The sequence below is a fragment of the Otolemur garnettii genome, unplaced genomic scaffold (genome assembly GCF_000181295.1).
Source record: "Otolemur garnettii isolate 467f Iridium unplaced genomic scaffold, OtoGar3 scaffold00021, whole genome shotgun sequence".
Taxonomy (NCBI): domain Eukaryota; kingdom Metazoa; phylum Chordata; class Mammalia; order Primates; family Galagidae; genus Otolemur; species Otolemur garnettii.
The window spans coordinates 2740027-2760071 of NW_003852416.1; positions in this window are offsets into that span (position 1 = coordinate 2740027).

Consider the following 20045-nt stretch of genomic DNA (forward strand, 5'->3'; position numbering starts at 1 on the left):
TTTTTTTTTTTTTTTGAGACAGAGTCTTACTTTGTTAGCCTTGGTAGAGTGCTGTGGCATCATAGCTCACAGCGGCCTCAAACTCTGGGACTACAGGCTCTAGCCATAACACCCAGCTATTTTTAGAGATGGGCTTCTCACTTTTGCTTAGGCTGGTCTCCAACTCCAGAGTTCAAGCAATTCACCTGCCTTGATCTCCAGGAATGCCAGGATTACAGTCATGAGCCACTGTGCCCAGCCATTGCTATTATCCCAGTTTCATACATGAGGAGACTGAGGTACAGTGAGTGCAAGGAACTTGCCCAAGGTCGCGTAATAGAAAGTGTCAGAGGGAAGATATGAAACCAGCAGGCTGGTTGCAGAGAATGATCTCGTAACCATAGGCCACCCAGAAGCCAGGGGTTTCTACAATGCCATGGCCCCCCTGGCTTCCCCAGAGCAGCTCATTTCTCTAAGTCAAAGTCCAAGAGCTTGTTTTAGCCTCTGAAATCACTCTATAAATGTGGTCAGTGAGACATAAAATTGGCCTTGGGATGTTTAAATAACAAAGCCTGCAGGCTGGCATATTTAGACCTTACTCCCTTCTGTAGAAACCTCAGGCTGCTGTAAGCTGCTAGTGGTGTGTCCTGAACTGGGAAAAGGGGTGTGTTCCCCAAACATTATTTTCTGAATTGGTTGGGAAGTTGTTTGTAGGAGGATGAAGAATTATATGATGAGGAGTCCACAGGGAGACTTCTCTCAGGGTTCTGATTAAATCTTTTTATTATGCAGATGTGACCTTTTCAGTGCCTAATAAAGCTTTGCTTAATTTGGATGCTCGTGAAATTGTATTTGAAGGGATTGCTACTAAAGGAAACCAGTGGGGAAACAGGCATTAACTCCCCATCAGTTCTGCTGTCTTTCTGTAAGGGAGGATACAGCTTTCTGAAAAGTGACAGCCCCCTGTGCACTAGAATCTGAATAGGGAAGGGTGCTCCTGTGCTTCCTAATCCAAGAAAGCCTTGGACCTGGCCTCCCTTCTTGTCTTTCTGTTGGGTTGGCCCTGGAGCCACCTGGGTCCTCATTCCTGTGTCAGATCCTTCATGGTCTCCCCATTGCTCCTGAGTAGAGCCCAAGCCTTTCACTGGACCTACCAAGTCCATCGTGGAATCACCCCAGCTGACGTTATCAGCTTCCTTCCCCCTGTCCTACCCTCCAGTCCCACCTGTAGCATCTCACTTTCCCCTAAAATACCCTGTGTATGTTCTTTCCTGCCAGAAATGCCCATCTCCTTTTGTGCATCTGGAAAACTCCATCTTATTTGTCAACACCTCACAGAAGTCTTCCTGGGGAGATCCTCTGCCTGCCCCAGGTAGAGGAGGTCATCCCCACCAATAGTGCCCCACCTGTGGCCCACCCCCATCCAGCACAGGGTGTGGTGAGCAGTGACCATATTGGGCAAGCCACCCTTCCCGAGCTCTGTTCCACCTGCTGTCTCATCTTAGCAAGACTGTCCTGACCATGTGAACTTTGCCTCACTTGTCCCTAGGCTAGGAGTGGACCCTTGGAAGGCAATCCATAGGCTGGCCTGTGACTCAAGATAAATTGAGAAAAAAGATGAACCGACCATCAGGCTGTTTTTAGGAAGGTGAACTAAGAAGAACTGGCAGGAGATAGGAGGAGTGTGGCCAGGTCACATGAAGAGGAGGGAATAGGAGTGAACTTGGGGATGTCTGCCGCTGAAGGGCTGCCATGGCTCCTGGGAGGCCCAGATATGCTGTAGCCACTGTTCTTGATTCTCAGCCCCAGTGGGCAGCCATACGACCAACAGGATATTGCAGAAGAGATGGTCGTGACTTCCGAGGTAGATCATAAAAGATGTTGCACATTCTGCCCTAGTCTCTTGAATCATTGCCTCTAGGAGAAGCCAGCCACCATATCGTGAAGACACTTGAGCAGCTTCATGGAGAGACACTCACATGGAAAGATGCTGAGACCTCCTACCAACAACCAGCACCAACTTGCCAAGCATGGAGTCAAGCACTTTGGAAGTGGGTCTCCCTGCCCTAGTCAAGCCTTCGATGACTGCATGATGCACAGACCCAAAACCAGTCAGCGAAGCTGTCCCCAAGTTCCTGACCTAGCCATCGAGATGATAAATGTCTGCTAAGTTTTGTGGTAAAGGGATAGGCAGCCTCAGATAACCAATTTATCTTTTTTCCCCATTACAACAAAAATTCCTTGTATTATATTTGCTTATGTATAACCATGTACTATTTACTCACTATTGCATAGTGGCCCATCTACACACTAGGCACCATGTAATGCCCTGGAATTAACAAATTAACATCTGTTATGCTGGAAGCACAAAAGAGGAAAAAAACCCTGTCTCTCTTGCTCTCTATTACGAATACCAATAAAATACTACACGTTTGCTGTGTTACCATTTTGGAAGAGCTTTACACTTTATAGCTTTTCACTTGACTTTCTTAGCAATCGATGAAGATATATTGTTCTAGATCTCATATGAATTCACAGCTATAGATTAACACTGAGAACTTGCATTAATGCAGGGGTAAAATACATTTTGTAGTTCTTTTACTTATATATAGGATCAATAGGTTCATTTATTCAGCAAATATTTACTGAGTTCCTACTCTGTATCAGGAGTGTGAAGATATAGAAAGGAAGCAGAAATTAAACTCTGAAGAATGTATAATCTAGTAGAAACATTAAAACATACACGTAATTAACAAAAATGCTATACAGGAACTTTGAGATCCTGTACACCAGGACTGCAAAGTGGCCTTATTCTGGGTGTAGTTGTAAAAGCTTTAAATGGATAATCTTCTCTGCCAAAATGTGATCCCCCTGAGGGCAGGGATTTGTCCTTAATTGCAACACTCAGAGCTGTTGTTGGCACATTTCCTTTCATTTGGCAGGAGGTAAATACCTCCCTAATGAATCTCATTGCACGCTTTTAATTACCTGAGGAGAAAAGCAAAGTGGTTAGTGCGTAGATCCTACACTCTGTCTCCTGGCTCCCGATCCTGGCTCCATTATTGCTGTGAAGTGATGATGGAAAAGTGACTGTCTCTGTGACTCAGTTTCCTGACATGAAAAATGTGGATAATAATAGTACATATCTAGCTGGGTGTGGTGGTGGCTCATGCTTGTAATCTCAGAACTTAGGGAGGCTAAGGCAGAGGATCACTGGAAGCCAGGAGTTCAAGACCAGCCTGGGCAACATAACCAGATCCCTATAAAAATTTAAAACTTTAACCAGATGTATGCCTCTAGTCCCAGTGACTCAGGAGGCTGATGCAGGGGGATTGCATGAGCCCAGGAATTTGAGGTTGCAGTAAGCCATGATAAGGCCACTGCACTCCAGCTCAATCAACGGAGCAAGATTCTGTCTCTAAAAAAAAAAAATAGGACCTAGTTATAGTGCCTAACAATAGTATCTCACGGAGTTATCATGAGGCTCTCATGAGATAATTCATGTAACTCACTTGAAACAGCGTCTGACACATGATCAAGACCGAACTGTCAACTCCTTGCTCTCTCATGATCCCCACTTTATCAAGTAATAGAGGGCTGAAGATGTTCACTCAGCCATAACCACCATGCTTTTAACTGTGTAACTCTAATGTCTCCAAAAGGTGGTAAAAGAACATAGACTAAGATTTCTGTCCAAGTATTTTCTTGTAAAGTATAAATAAGGAAAAGTTAGTCGACATGCAAAGATGATGAACAAACGAGCCAGTGCAGGACGTCTTGGAAACAGTCTGTTCTAAAGCAAGGTCAACTGGATTCCAGCCATACGTTGCTTCTCCAACTTCTCCTCTTTGATGAGATTGGTTGTTTCTGGCAGAGAATCCCCACTGGGCTGGGGAACATAACCTTGCTGTTGGCGCAGCCATTTTTGCACGACTCACCGGGCAGTTTATAGCATAATTTAGAAACACCAGGGAAAGCAGATTACTAATCATGCTGTCTGCTGATGTAAACTCCATTTAGATACAATAATGCTTTTAAATAACCTCAAATACAATTAGCAGCCCGAGGATGGGGCTGGTTGAATGACTACAGAAATATCATTTGGATAGTTCATTAACTAATTACAGTGCACTGTAGACAGAGCCTATTGCAAAGCAAGGGCAGTTGGGCTGATTCACAGGCCTGAACTAGGGGTACAGGGGTGTTCAGTTTTCTCTCCTGGTGCTAGCATCACAAGGTGGCACTCTTGACCAACAAAGAGGCACTCTCGCCTCCCTAGCATCCATAGGAAGGTGGCACAGGAGGCCCAGAAGTACATGCAGGGTCACTTGGCATCCAAAAGCCCCACAGGGCTCCCTGACCACTTGCTACACTCATAACCAAAGACAGAGCCTTAGAGAGCTCCAAATGGACGGGCAGGTGGCTGGTCCCTCACTGAGTTAATGAATCTGTTGTCCTTGCTGTCTTGAGGGACTGAGCACTGTATGGAAGAAATGTTTAGGGACAAAAGGGTCCCCTACCCTGCTGCCTGGGAGCATCTGCCATAGGATCTTGCTTCTTTACTACACAGGGCAAGAGGGGCCACCCTGCCAATGGGGCAGGGTGTGTGTCAACATATGGGTTATATATGTATGTATATATATTTTTTTGTTTTTCTTTTCCAAAGATTAGGATAGAACATACGGGGTTTTTAAAAATTTTGTTTAAAGTTGTAAAAGTGGGTTGGATGTGGTGGCTCACTCCTATAACCCTAGCACTTTGGGAGGCCAAGGTGCGAGGGTCGCTTGAGCCTAGGAGTTCAAGGTTACAATGTGCTATAATCTTAGCATTGCACTGCAGCCTGGGCAATAGAGCCAAACACTGTCTCTAAAAAACAAAAATTGTAAAAGTGTTTGTAAAGCATACAGGAGTCCTGTGGATGAGTAACTCTTTGAATCTTGGTTTCTTCATCGTCAGTGGTGTGAGTGGTGGAGGTATCTACCTCAAAGAGTCATTTAAGGAATGTAAGGTTTTTAGAAAGAAGCCAGGTCTCGGTAAATGTGTAGGCTATTTTGTTCCTCATCATTTAGCTTCATGCACACACTTACACAAGGCCTTTGGAGGGGAAGAGACTCAGTTCTCTACTCCCTGTCCCCAGTAGGCACCTCTGTCAGCATTCAGGCCTTGTGGGCATGTGGCCAGCCCATGATGGTGCTAACAACTGAATACATGGAGCTTTTCTTCTGGCCTTTTAAAATCAATGACAGTAGTGCCCTATCTTCTGCCCAGCAAAGGTCCCTCAACGGCCCCAAGTTCCCAACTGGCATAGTGACTCACATCTGGGATCTCAAGAGACGAAGGAGGAGGATCACGGGAGATCAGGGGTTTAAGACCATTCTGGGCAACATAGTGAGACTCCGTCTTTACAAAAAATAAGAAAAAAACATTAGCCGGGCAGGAAGATCAATTGAACCCAGGAATTCCTAGGCTGCAGTGAGCTATGATTGTGCCACTGCACTCCAACCTGGATGACAGAGCAAGACCCGTCTCTCTCTCTCTTAAAAAAAAAAAAAAAAAAAAGGAGTTAACAGATCCTCTTTCCCATCCTGTTTCGAAAAAAAAAAATTCTTTGAGAGAAATATAACTGAGCCTAGCTAGATGTACTACCCTATTTTTCTAATTTCCTCCAAAGTGAGTGCCAGACATTTCTAGGCCAAAGACAGGATTAACATTTCTCAGCTGAGAAAACATACCCATCTGGATTCAGCACGGGGAACAGCAGTGCTACAATCGTTTCCTGTAATCATCTTGAATGATCCAGCCTGCAAGCTTGGAAATTAAATTTTTTTTCCATCCTGGAAGCTGTTTCAATTACAGCTTCTTTCAGATGAACCTCAGATAAACGGCAAACGTACAAGCCCTGGCACTGATGTCATGAGTCTGCACAGAGGCTATGACACAGGCCAAGGCCACCTGGAGGCTGCTGGCACAATTGCTGGACAGAGCTGCATACCTGCCTGGGCACCTGCAGCACGCCCAACACTGGTGAGACTCAGAACCACAGGGGAGCCAGATGTGGTCCCCAACCTTAAAGACTTATGGTCCAGTCGGGGAGATGCATTACCAGGTTATTTCCATGTAATAGTCCAGCATGGTGCTAAACCCTGGTGCTGTGAAAGCATTAGATCAGCTTGGGGTTCAGGAAGTGGCCCCTGAACTGAATCTCATGAATAAGGAACCGTCAACTGTGTGAAGAAAGGTAGGATATTACAAGCAGGAGAAAGAGCAAGTGAAGCCCCAAAAAGGTACGACACAGGGTGTGCGTGTGCTAGTACGTGTGCACACATGCATGTGCTACTCCAGCCAGCTCACTATTCGGTGCAAAGAAGGGAGTGCCAGGAGACTAGCAGGGTAGGACTTTGCCCTTCACCATCATTGTTAGAATCAGATAGTCCCTCAGAAACTGCCCCAGGATCTTGGGTTCAAGACACTAGATTTCTAGGGCATGAGATTCAGAGCCCAGTGAGCCCTCCTAAGCTTTGCAGAGGCCAACCTTTGCATTTCCAAGCTCTGTCTTTAGGTTGCAATGGGGCGCCAGTCAGTGGGGGACAGAACTGTCAGTCCAGGGAGGTTTAGAAACCAGAGCCCAGGGGAAACTGCAGGATATAGCAGTCAACCCTGGAAGGTCCTGAGGCTCAGGGCAGTTTCAGAGGTCATTAGGGAGGTGGCAGTGGGATGAACGGACAGCAGATATTACCGAATGTTCCCCCAGTGTGAAAGTAACATGAAGCAGAGGTATTTTGGTTCAGGAAATAGGCACCTATACTTGTTTGTTTTTCAGGTGCTTTACAACGTGAGTGAAGAATGTTCAATAAGGGAGGGCTCAACATGTGACATCTGCAACATCTGGCACAGCTGCAGTAGCCCAGCGTGGGAATTAGCAAAGAGCCAGGCAGACCTGAGGTCGAGTGAGTCCTAACCTTGCAGTTCTCTGTCGGACTTACATCGCTTAATTTCACAAAGTGCCAAATACTTTGCTGTTAAAATAGGGATGACCAACGTTAAGAGCAGTTGCAAGTATCCACTGAAGATTTGAGTGAGGTCTGGCACCCCAAGGGGCATTTAATGATAATGGTTTTATCCAGGTGCTGATGGATGAAAGGTTGCAGCTAGCAACTAATCCTGAATTTTTCAGGCTACATGGGGGTCAGCATTGCCCTTCAGTTTGGAGGAGTCCCTTCGTTCACCATGCTGGAGAAGGGGTGGGTAGTCAGCCTGTCCATAATCACACACTTGGGAAAACTCAAGAGTCACTTGTTCCTGAGGGCCTCTGGCCGGCCCTTCCTCCTTCCTGCTTCTGCAGAGCTGTGCATGTGGGTCCAGAGGATTCCTGACCACTTTTCTCCACGTGAGGCTGTGGGACAAAGGGCCCCTGGCTTGAAGTGACACACCTGGGCTTTCATTCACTGCCATAACATGACACTGAACATTTTCATTACCCCTTTTCGGTTCAAACTCCAGAAGAGGGAAAATCTTTTTTTTGACAGTTTTTGCAGTTTTTGTCCATGGCTAGGTTTGAACCCACCACCTCTGGCGGATGGGGCTGGCACCCTACTCCTTTGAGCCACAGGCACTGCCCGGAAATTTTTTTAAATATCTGAGAGTTCTTTTTTTTTATGATAGAATTAATACAGACTCAATGTGTTTTTTTTTTTTAACATCTCAAATGGTTGAGTGAAGTTGAGTGAGTTAATTTTGCTTCTCTTGGCCTCAGTTTCCTAATCCATAAATGAGAGCTATTGCTTTCTTCTTAGGGTTACTGCAGAGATTAAACGGAGGCTCAGGAAAGGCACTTGGTACCATGCCTGGCAGAGAACGAGAGCCCCTGAGCTACCTTAGTGCTTATAATTATAACCATTGTACATCCAGAGATAACTTAGTTTCTCCTTCTAGAAATATGCTATGCTGACAAGAAAATCCATTGACATGTACCTGCGCACAGAGAGATGTTACACTTACTGCTCTACAATCTGCTGTTTTTCCTTAGCAGTAATCTTGAGATCATTTCCATATTAATGCATATGGATCCCCCACATGCTCTTTAAATGACTGGGTGGTATTCTGTTAAATGCATGTGCCATAATTTATATGACCTAAGAGGAACATTTGAAATATATAATTATGGTTGGATGCAGTGTTTCCTGCTTATAATCCAAGTATTTGGCAGGCTGAGATAGGAGGAGCACTTGAGATCAGGAGTTCAACACTAACCTGGGCAACGTAGACAGACCCTCATCTCTATGAAAATAGATAAATAAATAAACAAAATTGTATTTATTTATTTATTTATTTATTTTTGAGACAGAGCCTCAAACTGTCCCCCTGGGTAGAGTGCTATGGCATCACAGCTCACAGCCACCTCCAACTCCTGGGCTCAAGTGAATCTCCTGCCTCAGCCTCCCAAGGAGCTGCGACCACAGGCACTCGACACAATGCCTGGCTTTCAGCCGTCATTGTTGTTTGGCGGGCCCGGGCTGGATTCAAACCTGCCACCTTAGGTGTATGTGGCTGGTGCCTTAGCCACTTGAGCCACAGGCGCCGAGCCAACAAAATTTTAAATTAAAAAGATTAAAAACAAAAATAAACAAATAGATAATCACGTATTTGTTCAGAGATGTTATATGTGAAAGTGCATGTAAACAACCGTTTGAACAATTCAAATATATTTCCAAATTTGCAAATTGTATAGACTTGGCCCACATTGGATACAAACAACCAGTGCTGCTGGGAGACAAACCAGAACCTCTAACCTAGAGCGCTACGGGCAGAATGGACGTGCCTAATGGGGCAGGTCAAAAGCAGTGTGAGTTACTGTGCTTGTTCCAGATGAATTTGGAACAGAATGGAACTTTAAAGGAGATGTAATAGCTGTTTGTTCAAGCTTTTAGCTACAATATAAAAGGACCAGTGGTTTTACTATTATATTTTCCATTTGGCTTCCCAGTACCTCAAATTCAATCAGTGTCCTGCTGTTTGGAGGTATTTTGAAATGTGCCAAGTCTTAATTGAAGTGGAAGGGCCCGGAACCAGAGTTAATACTAGGAGCAACAGGGAGTCAAATTTGTGGAGGAACACGGTTGTCGGCTCTGCTGCTGAACTTCTTTCGGCTCCTGGTGCCAACAGACATTCTGACAGTAGATGGGGTGGCTGGGCGCTGAGCTGCACTGGGTCAGGGGTGCAGCTCTGATGATTTTGCAGAGCTTTGCGTTCCCTTGGAACACAAGAAAAGAGTTGTGCTACAGGGCAGGCTTAGGTGGGGCAGCACCTCGCATGCCCTCTACCGCAGATGGTGCTGGGAGCCAGAGATGCAACAGACAACAGGATGAGTTGTCCACGTGTGCCTGTCCTGGTGGGGCTTAGATCCTAGTTGGGGAGACTGACACAAACAAGCAAGTGAGCAAAATAAATAGATCTTGTAATTAGTGCCACAAAGGAAACAGGATGAAATAGAGAGTAACTAGGAAAATCTACTCTCCATGGGAAGTTAGGGAGGGGACCCATTCGTAGATAAGAGGGGCCCAGCTCTGGGAAAATGAAGGCAAAGGAGAACCAAGGAGTGGGAAGGGAGTTGGAATATTTAAGAAAAGCCCAGGAGCCTGGACCACAGCAAGGAAGAGGAGAAGAAACTAGTGAACAGGGGCTGTATCTTACAGGTCTGTCTAGGCCGCAGCCAGGAGTTTGGATTTCATTCTAAATGCTTTGAGAGGCCACGGGAGATTTTAAGCTGAGGGTACGGCAGCCTGATTCCTGTCCTTTCAAACAGATCACTTGAGTGCTGTGTGGAGAATTCATTGAGAGGAGGGAGACCAGTGGAGAAGGAGGCTGCAGTTGTCCTTGCAAACTGCGCTGCTGGTGGAGGCAGCAGCTACCACAGCAGACGCTCAACTTAGTTATCAATCCCCTCCAGCAGGTCAGAGCACAGACATCTCCAGGGATTATCTATGAACACAATCACCAGTTGTCTGCTGGGCACTCATCCAGCACAGAGGCAAATGCCTGGCACAATAGGGGTCATAGGACACATTAAGACAGATGTGTGCATCACATGATGGTAAGATGCCAGGTCTCAGGCCTTCGTGACCACAGGCACTAGAATCAGAGGAAGCAGGGATGACGTCACCAGTCCCACAGACACCTGCTGTGAGGACCCTTGGCAAAACTGTGAACCTTGTGTATCGCCTGTAAAGCCTTTTCTTTCCCCAGCCAGGAATTCATGCCGACCCCATCTCCCACTCTGATGCTCTACCCAGACCCCTGGACAGCTTTAGCTGCCCCTAATACACATCTGCTTTTTAAATATACTTCTGGGCTCGGCGCCTATAGCTCAACCGGCTAAGGCGCCAGCCACGTACACCTAAGGTGGCGGGTTCGAATCCCCAGCCCGGACCCGCCAAACAACAATGACGGCTGCAACCAAAAAATAGCCGGGCATTGTGGCGGGCGCCTGTGGTCCCAGCTACTTGGGAGGCGGAGGCAGGAGACTCGCTTGAGCCCAGGAGTTGGAGGTTGCTGTGAGCTGTAATGCCACGGCACCCTGCCCAGGGGGACAGCTTGAGGCTCTGTCTCAAAAAAAAAAAAATAAATAAATATACTTCTGCCTATTTTCGTTCTGTGTGGGAGAGATATTTAACGTCTGGCTCTACCTGGTGGCCTTTCCCAGCAGCCCTCTACTGCTGCTGAACAGAAAGATCACACCGCAGGCTTGGGACTAAACAAATGTGTAAGTGCAGAGGCGGCAAACCTCTAGGCAGGATTCTAAGAGAGGCAGGCCTGGGCTGAGCTTTGCCAGCGTTTAGAAGCCAGCTTCAAGGACGAAGGACATCCAGCCTATTAAAAAAGACTCAGCATGCCTGGCATGGCGGTTCATACCTGTAATCCCAACACTCACGGAGTCTGAGGCAGGAGGAATGCTTGAAGCCAGGTGTTTGAGACCAGCCTGAATAACATAGCAACACCCCGACTCTACAAAAAGCAGAAAAATTAGCCACAGGTAATGGTGCATGCCTATTGTCCCAGCTATGTGAGAGACTTAGGCAGGGAGGAGGTCCTGAGCCCAGAAGTTCAATGTTGCAGCAAGCTATGATGATGCCACTGCACCTGGGCAGTGTCTAGCCTGGGCAAAAGAGCAAGACCCTATCTCAAAAGAAAACAAAAGAAAAGCAACAACAAAAAGAGAAATGCCCAAATTCTACCTTTGGCCTCTCACCTCTACCAAGACCTAGTTCCAAAGCAGGTAGGTGCAGGTACGGGGGAGACAATGGCAGGTAAACAGGCCAGGAAGTTCCTGGCCGTTCCCTCTAAACCCCAGTGCAGAGAGTGGTAAGCTGGCTGGACCTCCGGTCCTTTTTGTCCAGGTTGACTGGGCGGTGAGACCTATGTACGGGCTCCAAGGTCTAGTGTTTACTTCCCAGGGCTCAGACTTGAGATTCAGATTTTGCTGCAGGGATATGGAAGTGTCAGTTTCTCCCAGCCCCATCATCATCAGGGGGAATGGATCCAAAGAGCAAGGGCAAGAGAGCCCTAAGCCACGTGCAGAACTGGTGCCGGTCTCCAGAGAGAGGGACAAGAGGAGGAAAGGCAGGGTGGTCTAGCGTCCCCCAGAGAGGGAGCAAGCTGCCCTCAGTACTCCTGGCCGGTGGTGGCGATTGGAAAGGAGCCACGCCCTTACCCAAGGTCCCTTTTACTCAGTAACTCTGTCCACTGGCAAATGTGGCCCTCCAGAGACGCCCCTATTAAGCTTGGGGTGAAGTGAGGCGTGGTGTGGGAGGAGGACAGGAAGGGATGATAAATTTCTTCCCCTGGAGGACAAGCTGCTCCAAACAAGGCAGCTCCGGTTTAATCTTTTAAAAATTAAATTAACACATTTCCTGGGGCTTAGTAGATGTTGCCTCGCTTCCTCTCCCTTCCCCGCAAAGGGCCCACCGTCTCCCCCGCCCCCCGTGTAGCGTTTCCCCAGATCTCTTGGTCATCGTGGGACAGACAGGGATGGTGGTGCCCTGATTCCCCAGGGTCAGCAGCCAGGTGGCCGGCTCCTTGGGGACGGAGCTCCCTCTGCTGGCCCACGAGCTGGAGTCAGCAGATATTGAACAGAGCTCTTCCTATGGGGAGATCAACTTCAAATTCTTGTCATCATAGTACCCTCTAACAAGCCATTGGCCACGTAGGATGAACAGTGCTGATGTGAACTGTAGTGAGGGCTCCGGAGGGCAGCACCGACTTGGTGCATGCTTCTTAATCTGTTTTCTCATCTTTAAAGTGGATCTAATAATGCCGTATCAGTCAGGGGCCAGTGAGAAAAACAGAGATTATAGGACAGATGCTCCTCCGCTTCTCACCAGGCTACCTTACAATAAATCCATTGTAAATGGAAAATATCCTCAGTTGAAATTTTCAACTGAGTTTATCTGGATGTAACCCCATCATAAATGGAGGAACATGCTGAATGCTATCACTTTAGCACCATTGTAAAGTGGAAAAATCGTAAACTGGGCACCATGTGTAGTTGATTTAACAGAGAGAATATGGGGGAATCGTTAGACACGTGTTGGCAGACTGAAGAAACTACTGGGTATTTGGTTACAGACAATAATTGCAGGAAGCCTGGAGCATCCGAGTATGGAGTCTGTATCACCTGCACAGAGCAGAAAGGACGGTGTGAGATCCTGGGAACAGTTTTCACCTGCCCCTAAAAAGATAATAGTGACCACCAACTGACAGGAATGTGTCGGAGGGATTGCCCTGAATCTGAGAGCCTCAGCGTTGCTGCTCTCTGCCCCGCTCAAGGCGTTCTGAGGGTCTGCACAGACTGCGGTGGGAGGACCCAGGAAAGAAAGACCTGCACCTCTGTCTCAGATCAAGAGGAGCCTCATCTGTGTCCTGCAGGACACACAGGTGGGGGAAATGAACAGAACATAGTAAGGATCTGCTTACCAAAGTGTGGGCAGGGTTGCATAACAGCAGTATGGGAAGGCTGGTACAGTACCCTGGGACTAGTAATAGCTGAGAGCTATTAACTACCACTCTTCGGCCTGACTGAGCCTAACTTGGCTGGGCTGATGGATAATATTAATAGGACCTGGTGAGCTGTCTGGCCAGGGCTGCCTGGAAGAGGTCGTGACCTGGGCGCAGGTTGTCACCAGCCCACTGTGGCCACTCAGAAGGCAGGAAGCTGGAGGAGTAAATGCTGTCTCCTTTTTTCTCCTTCCTACCAGAACTAGGGTTGTCAGATTACACGGAAATACTTATGCTAAAAACTTATGTTTTTTTCCAAAATTCAAATTTAACTGGGAGTCCTGTTTTTTATCTGGCAAACCCAGCTGGTCCTCCCCATTGGCTAAATCCAGACAAAAGTCAAGGCATAAGAGAATACAGGAATGCAGCCATGTAAGCCACACTCAATGTTTCCTACAGACAAAAAGGATGATCAAAGATTTTCAGGAAAGGGATTAATGAAATCAACACTTTATTTAATATCCACAGCAACATTATTCATAATAGCATAAAACTCAGCTCGGCGCCTGTAGCTCAACCGGCTAAGGCGCCAGCCACGTACACCTAAGGTAGTGGGTTCGAATCCAGGCCAGACCCGCCAAACAACAATAATGGCTGCAACTAAAAAAATAGCCAGGCATTGTGGTGGGCACCTGTGGTCCCAGCTATTTGGGAGGCAGAGGCAGGAGACTCGCTTGAGTCCAGGAGTTGGAGGTTGCTGTGAGCATGATGCCACAGCACTCTACCCAGGGGGATAGCTTGAGGCTCTGTCTCAAAAAAAAAAAAAGCATAAAACTCAAAACAGCCCAAATGCAGATTAATAGAAAAATAAATAAATTGTTTTGTTCATGCAATGGAATATTATACAGCAACGAAAATTGACAGCTGTATGCAACCACATGTGGTTTTTGTTGTTTTAACTAGTCTCAGTATTGGAGTTTTCTTTGGTATAATATTCTTAAATGACAATATTTAAAATATAAAATTAAATTATATTTCGTGTATATATTAATTAGAATTCAATAGAGACATAATTATTAAGATATTACTATATTATAGAATTATTTTCAACCTCTATTTGTTGTTAATTTTCTTGTTCATTTTTGAGACAAAGTCTCTGTTGCTCCAAGCTAGATTATCATGATGTCATCCTAGTCACAGCAACCTCAAACTCCTCAGTTCCAGTGATCTTCCTGCCTCAGCCTCCTAAGTAGTTGGGACTACAGGAGCACACAACACCTGGATATTTTTCTATATTTAGTAGAGATAGGGTCTCGCTCTTGCTCAAGCTGGTCTCAGACTCCTGAGCTCAAGTGATCTTCCCACCTTGGCCTCCCAGAGTGCTAGGATTACAGACCTGAGCCACCACACCCAGCCTGTAGTTAATAAATTTAAGTAGGCAGCTGTACTCTTTACTTTCATGTTTCATTTAAAATAATCAGGTAAAATAATCTTTATATGACTGCCTCAATCATGTTATGTTTTTCTATTAATTTTTGAGTATTTTTTGAAGGTATGGTGTATGTACAGTCATGTAACCATCACAAAATCTAACTATGAAACAGTTCCATCATACCCCCAGATTTCCTAGACCCCTTTGTGGGGTCCCTTAGCCCTTAGCCCTTAGTCGCTGGAAGCCACTGATCTGGTTTCTATCCCTACAGTTTTTCCTTCCTCAGAAGTTCATATACCTGAAGTCAGACAGTATGCAGCCCTTTGGGTCTGGCTTCTTTCACTTAACACAGTGAATTTGAGATTCATCCCTGTTGTTGCATCTCTCAGTATTTCATTCCTTCAGTTGGTAAGTCTTATTCCACCCACGGATGATGGACCACAGTTTGTTTTTCCATTCAGGAGTTTAAGAGCATTTGGAATGTGTATCCATCAGGGTTCTCTAGGGATTCTATCCTATCTAGAATGAATGAATGAACGAATGAGGGAACGAATAGGAATTTATTTTAAGGAATTGGTTCCTGTGTTTGTGTAAGTCCAAAATCTGCAGGGTTTAAGGGCAGGCCAACAGGCTGGTACCTCAGGGAGGATTTCTATGTTCCAGGCAGAATGCTTCTTTCTCTGGGAGACCTTAGTTTTCACCTGTGAGATTACAACTGACTAGATGAAGGCCATCCCTATTATCAAGAGTCAACTTAAAGTCTGTATGATTTTAAATGCTAATAACATCTAAAAATACCTTTACAGCAACATCAAGAGTCTAGGGACACTACTATGATCAAACAACTGGGACCATGGTGTAGTCAAATTGTCACATAAAATTAACCATCACAGGATAATTCCAGTTTGGGGTGAATATGAGTAAAGCTGCTATAAACGTTCCTGTACAGGTTTTTTACAATAACTTGGAGTAGGATTTCTGGGTCATATGGTTAAGGATATGTTTAGTTTTATAAGCAATTGCTAACCTTTTCCGCAGTGGTTATGCCATTTTGCATTTCCACCAACAATGTCTGAGAACTCCAAGTGTTCCCATCCTCACCACAACTTGGTATTGTCAGATTGGTTTTTTAAAAAATTTTGGGTGGCGCCTGTGGCTCAAGGAGCAGGGCACCAGCCCCATATATATACCAGTGGTGGCTTGTTCAAGCCTGTCCCTGGCCAAAACTGAAAAAATAAAATAAAATAAAAAAGTAGACTTCTGGTTTATTTTTGAAAAAAATAAATAAAATAAATAAATAAACTTCTGATCTATTATCCAAACCAGAAGTTTGAGTTTGCTATGGAAAGAGTAGAACTGAACAGTGAGGTCTGGGAGTTTAAAATTTCAAACCTGAAACAGCGTAACAATGAGGTCCAGGGGTACAGCTTCGGATTGCTGAATTGTATTACTGTTGGAGGAAGATGAGGCCCCATGGAGGGAAAGAGCACCCAAACACCACGTTTATAAGAGGAAGGGCTTTATTCACCAGCTGGGAGCTTACGGCATAGAAGAATTCCGAATGGCCGCTCTCCTCGACTGGCTTGGTCTTTCCCTTTTTATTGACAATCAAAAAGTTCCACCCCACAGGTACCCTTCTCATTGGCCAGTTTAAATCAAGCAGGAGATTCTATTCCAGTCCCTACAGAACTACAGGATTTCACAGAACTTGGAAATTTCCTAGTTCCAGGAAGACTACAAATTCCCAAGAGCTGAGTCACCATGGAGAGGACCCTGCAGGTGCATCCTTGTCGTCTCCTTGAGAAGACCTGTTCTCCCAGACCTCAACCTTCTCGGGTATCGTCTCTCATTACAAGGAAGAGCGTTGGCACTTGTGATGTCAAGAAAACAGAGAGAGCAAGCTGTTGGATGCATGTCTCTGTGGACAGTGAAGTTCCTTCCCTAAGAGGTGTTAAGACTCGGAAAGAAGAGGGCTGGAGGGAAACAGGCGCAAATGCCTTCATAAATTAGGATAGGTTTAGAGAATGACAAAAGGGGATGGTAGGAGGAGGAGGAGGAGGACGTAAACTTTGGAGGACAGATGGTATTTGGGAGCAGAAAGTCAGTATCTTGAAGCAGCAAATAAAACCAGAAGAATGCCAGCCCCACCTCAGAGCCTTGAAAGATGCTGGGGTACGTGAGGTGGGGAAAGACGGGTTCTAGAATTCTGCAGTGCAGATCTAGAGCTCAGAAAGAAATACTCAGAAATGGATCCAGATATTGCATGTGTAATTTAACATTACCAGTATTTCCATAAACTTAATTTTAATATTTGTGTAACATCATATTTTATGAATGTTCACAACTTTTCTTTTGTCTTTTACTCGATTGTTCATTATTTAGGTTGCTTTGAATTTTTCCTATTATTGATAATAAAGTACTTGCCATAGTTATGCCTAAAAAAAATAAATAAATAAAAATAAAAATTTTAGCCAAGGTAATAAGTATGACAGAGTGAAAAGAGCAAGATTACACATAGCATTATATACTTTTTTTAAAGTTACAGAAATGAAAACCAAATCATATGTATACATATATGCATGAAAATTCTTTTTTGGAAGATAAAGGAATGATAAACCAATTCATAATAGAGTTTATGTCTGTTAATGAGAAGAAGATAGAGGAATGGGAAATAAAAGAAACTTATAAGTATATATAAATTATTATCAACGCACAAGTTCCCAATTTAGATGGTGAGATCGTTCTTGTTCATTATTTCATTAAAACATGAATGACGCTCGGCGCCTGTGGCTCAAGTGGCTAAGGCGCCAGCCACATACACCTAAGATGGCAGGTTCGAATCCAGCCTGGACCCGCCAAACAACAATGACAGCTGCAACCAAAAAATAGCCAGACGTTGTGGCAGGCACCTGTGGTCCCAGCTACTTGGGAGGCTGAGGCAGGAGACTCGCTTGAGCCCAGGAGTTAGAGGTTGCTGTGAGCTGTGAAGCCACAGCACTTTACCCAGGGGGATAGCTTGAGGCTCTGTCTCAAAAAAAAAAAAAATGAATGAAATAAAAGGGCCACACATGGGCCAATGATGACATTATGTTGCAAATCAAGTATTATAATAAATCCAATTTGTGCACCTGAAGTCAAATTTTAAAAAAAGAACGAAAAAAGGAAAGAATGATTAGTGGCAACATGGACGCTATATTGGAGTGGAGTAGAATAATGGCAGGAAGGAAAGGCATTTGAATAATCGATGAGAATGATAGACCAAGGTGGTAGAAGTAAAGATAGAGAAAGGACATTTAAATTGTAAGTGAAAGGGGAAATGGGCAGGAATTTGTGATCAAAGGCAGGGAGGGGAGAAGGGAGCTGGTGGAGATGGTGGGTGCTCCTAGCTTGTAGTAATGACATCCATTCCTCACTCTGTACCTGCCCCAGGACCAAGTGTATTGTTCCATGGAATTTTCATGACCATCCTGCAGTGCTACCGTGTGTGTGACAGGAGAGAAAACGGAGCCACCTCAGGGATGCTGAATAGCTCTCAGGGAAACCCAACAGGTTTATGATGGTGCCAATTAACAAGGTTATCCAATTTTCAAAGGTTAGGACTTACGCTAAAACACAAGGGAGTGAGAAGTTAAGGCCGCCAGTGAGACCTTAACTGATGACTGGGACTAGCAAGAAGTTAAACCTTCCAGGGGTTTAGCAGATTCCTACTCCCCAACTGTCATGGCCCACAGATTTCAGGATTCTACTTGTCATGTAGATCAGAAATTTCTGGATTTTTTTTTCTATTTTTGAAATGAAGTCTCACTCTGTTACCACGGCTGGAGTGTTAGTGGCAATACCATAGCTCACTGTAATCTCAAAGTCCTGGGCTCAAGTGATCCACCCACTTGAGCCCTCTGAGTAGCTAGGATTACAGATATAGAAGCCACGCCATCTGGCCAAATTTTTTTTTTTTTTTGTAAAAAAATAGTGAAGTGGGTCTCACTATGTTGCTAAGGCTGGTCTCAAATTCCTGGCCTTGAGCAATCCTCCTGGCTCTGCCTCCCAGAGTAGTGGGATTGTAGGCATGAGTCACTGCACCTGGCCTGATTTTTCTAATTGTTTCTGGGTTTTTTGGGTTTTTTTTTTTGAGACAGTCTTGCTATGTTGCCTTGGGTAGAGTACCATGATGTCACAGCTCACAGCAACCTCCAACTCTTGGACTTAAGCAATTCTCTTGCCTCAGCCTCCCCAGTAGCTGGGACTACAGGAACCCACCACAACTCCTAGCTATTTTTTGTTACAGTTGTCGTTGTTTTAGCTGGCCTGGGCTGAGTTGGAACCTGCCAGCCTCGGTGTATGTGGCTGGAGCCATAACCACTGTCCTACGGGTACCAAACCTTTCTAATTGTTTCTAAATGACTTAAATCTTAAAACCTCTGACAACAGTAGGGCCAGAGCTTGCTATGGGCTGTACTTTCAAACTGCCTGTCATCCTTATTTGTCTAATTTAACTTTAGGTCTGCCTTTTGCCATTTATGTTTTAGTTGCCAGATATTACGAAAAGTAGGGCCTTTTGTCATCTACTGACAAATCCTGTAATCCGCTGTCAGGATTAAAACCCAGTATGGGCAGGGGAAGGGAGAGTTAGTTTTTCCACTGATGCAGCCATGTTGATGCTTTTCTTCTTGTAGATGAATTTTCATTTTTATCAGCTCTATACACACATTTTAAGGAAACAAATATATATCATTAAGAAAACCACAAAATCCCCTCCTGAGACCTCTTCTATTTCTTATTCCCAAGAGTCATCTACTTTTAACTCTGAACTAAATTTTTTAGTATTAACCTCCCTATCTTTATTTCTGTTTTTTGTAGAGATGGTGATCATGCTATGTTGCCCAGGCTGGTCTTGAAGTCTTGGCCTCAAGAGATCCTCCCTCCTTGACCTCCCAAAATGCTGGGATTATAGGGGTGAGCCTTGGCGCACACCCCAGCCCTCTTCCTGAGGAGTTAGTAAATGTATTCTTCTCTGTCCACTTGGTTTTCTACATACTTCTCATTCATAGCCCCAAGTTCTCCCTCGATGGTTGGCTCTCCTTTCAATAAGATCAAATAAGTTAGGTATTCTCTACATTTCATTTTTTTGAAGAAATCTCTCTCAGAGCCTAGTTTTGAAAGAAAAAAATGTATACTTTTAACAAATTGTGGTAAAATATACATAAGATTGCCAATGTTAGTCATTTTAGGTGTACAGCAAGTTCAATGGACTAAGTATACTCACATTGTTGGACAGCCATCAGTACTACTGGTTCATCTTACAAAACTCAAACGCCTTACCTCCCAAACTCTACCTTCCCGTCCCCAGGTAACACCATTCGACTCTCCGTGTCTGTGAATTTGACCATTCTAGGTACTTAATGTGAATGGAACCGCACAAGGCTTTTCCTTCTGTGACCAGCTTATTTCACTTGGCATAATGCCTTCAAAGTTCCTCCACCTTGTAGTCAGAATTTTCTTCCCCTATAAAGCAAACAAAAACAAGATCGCATTGTATGTGTATCCACATTTTGCCTATCCATTCATCATCCATTGTGAGACACTTGGGTTGCTTTCACCTTTTGGTTATTGGGAATAATACTGCAACAAACATACATGTGTTTGT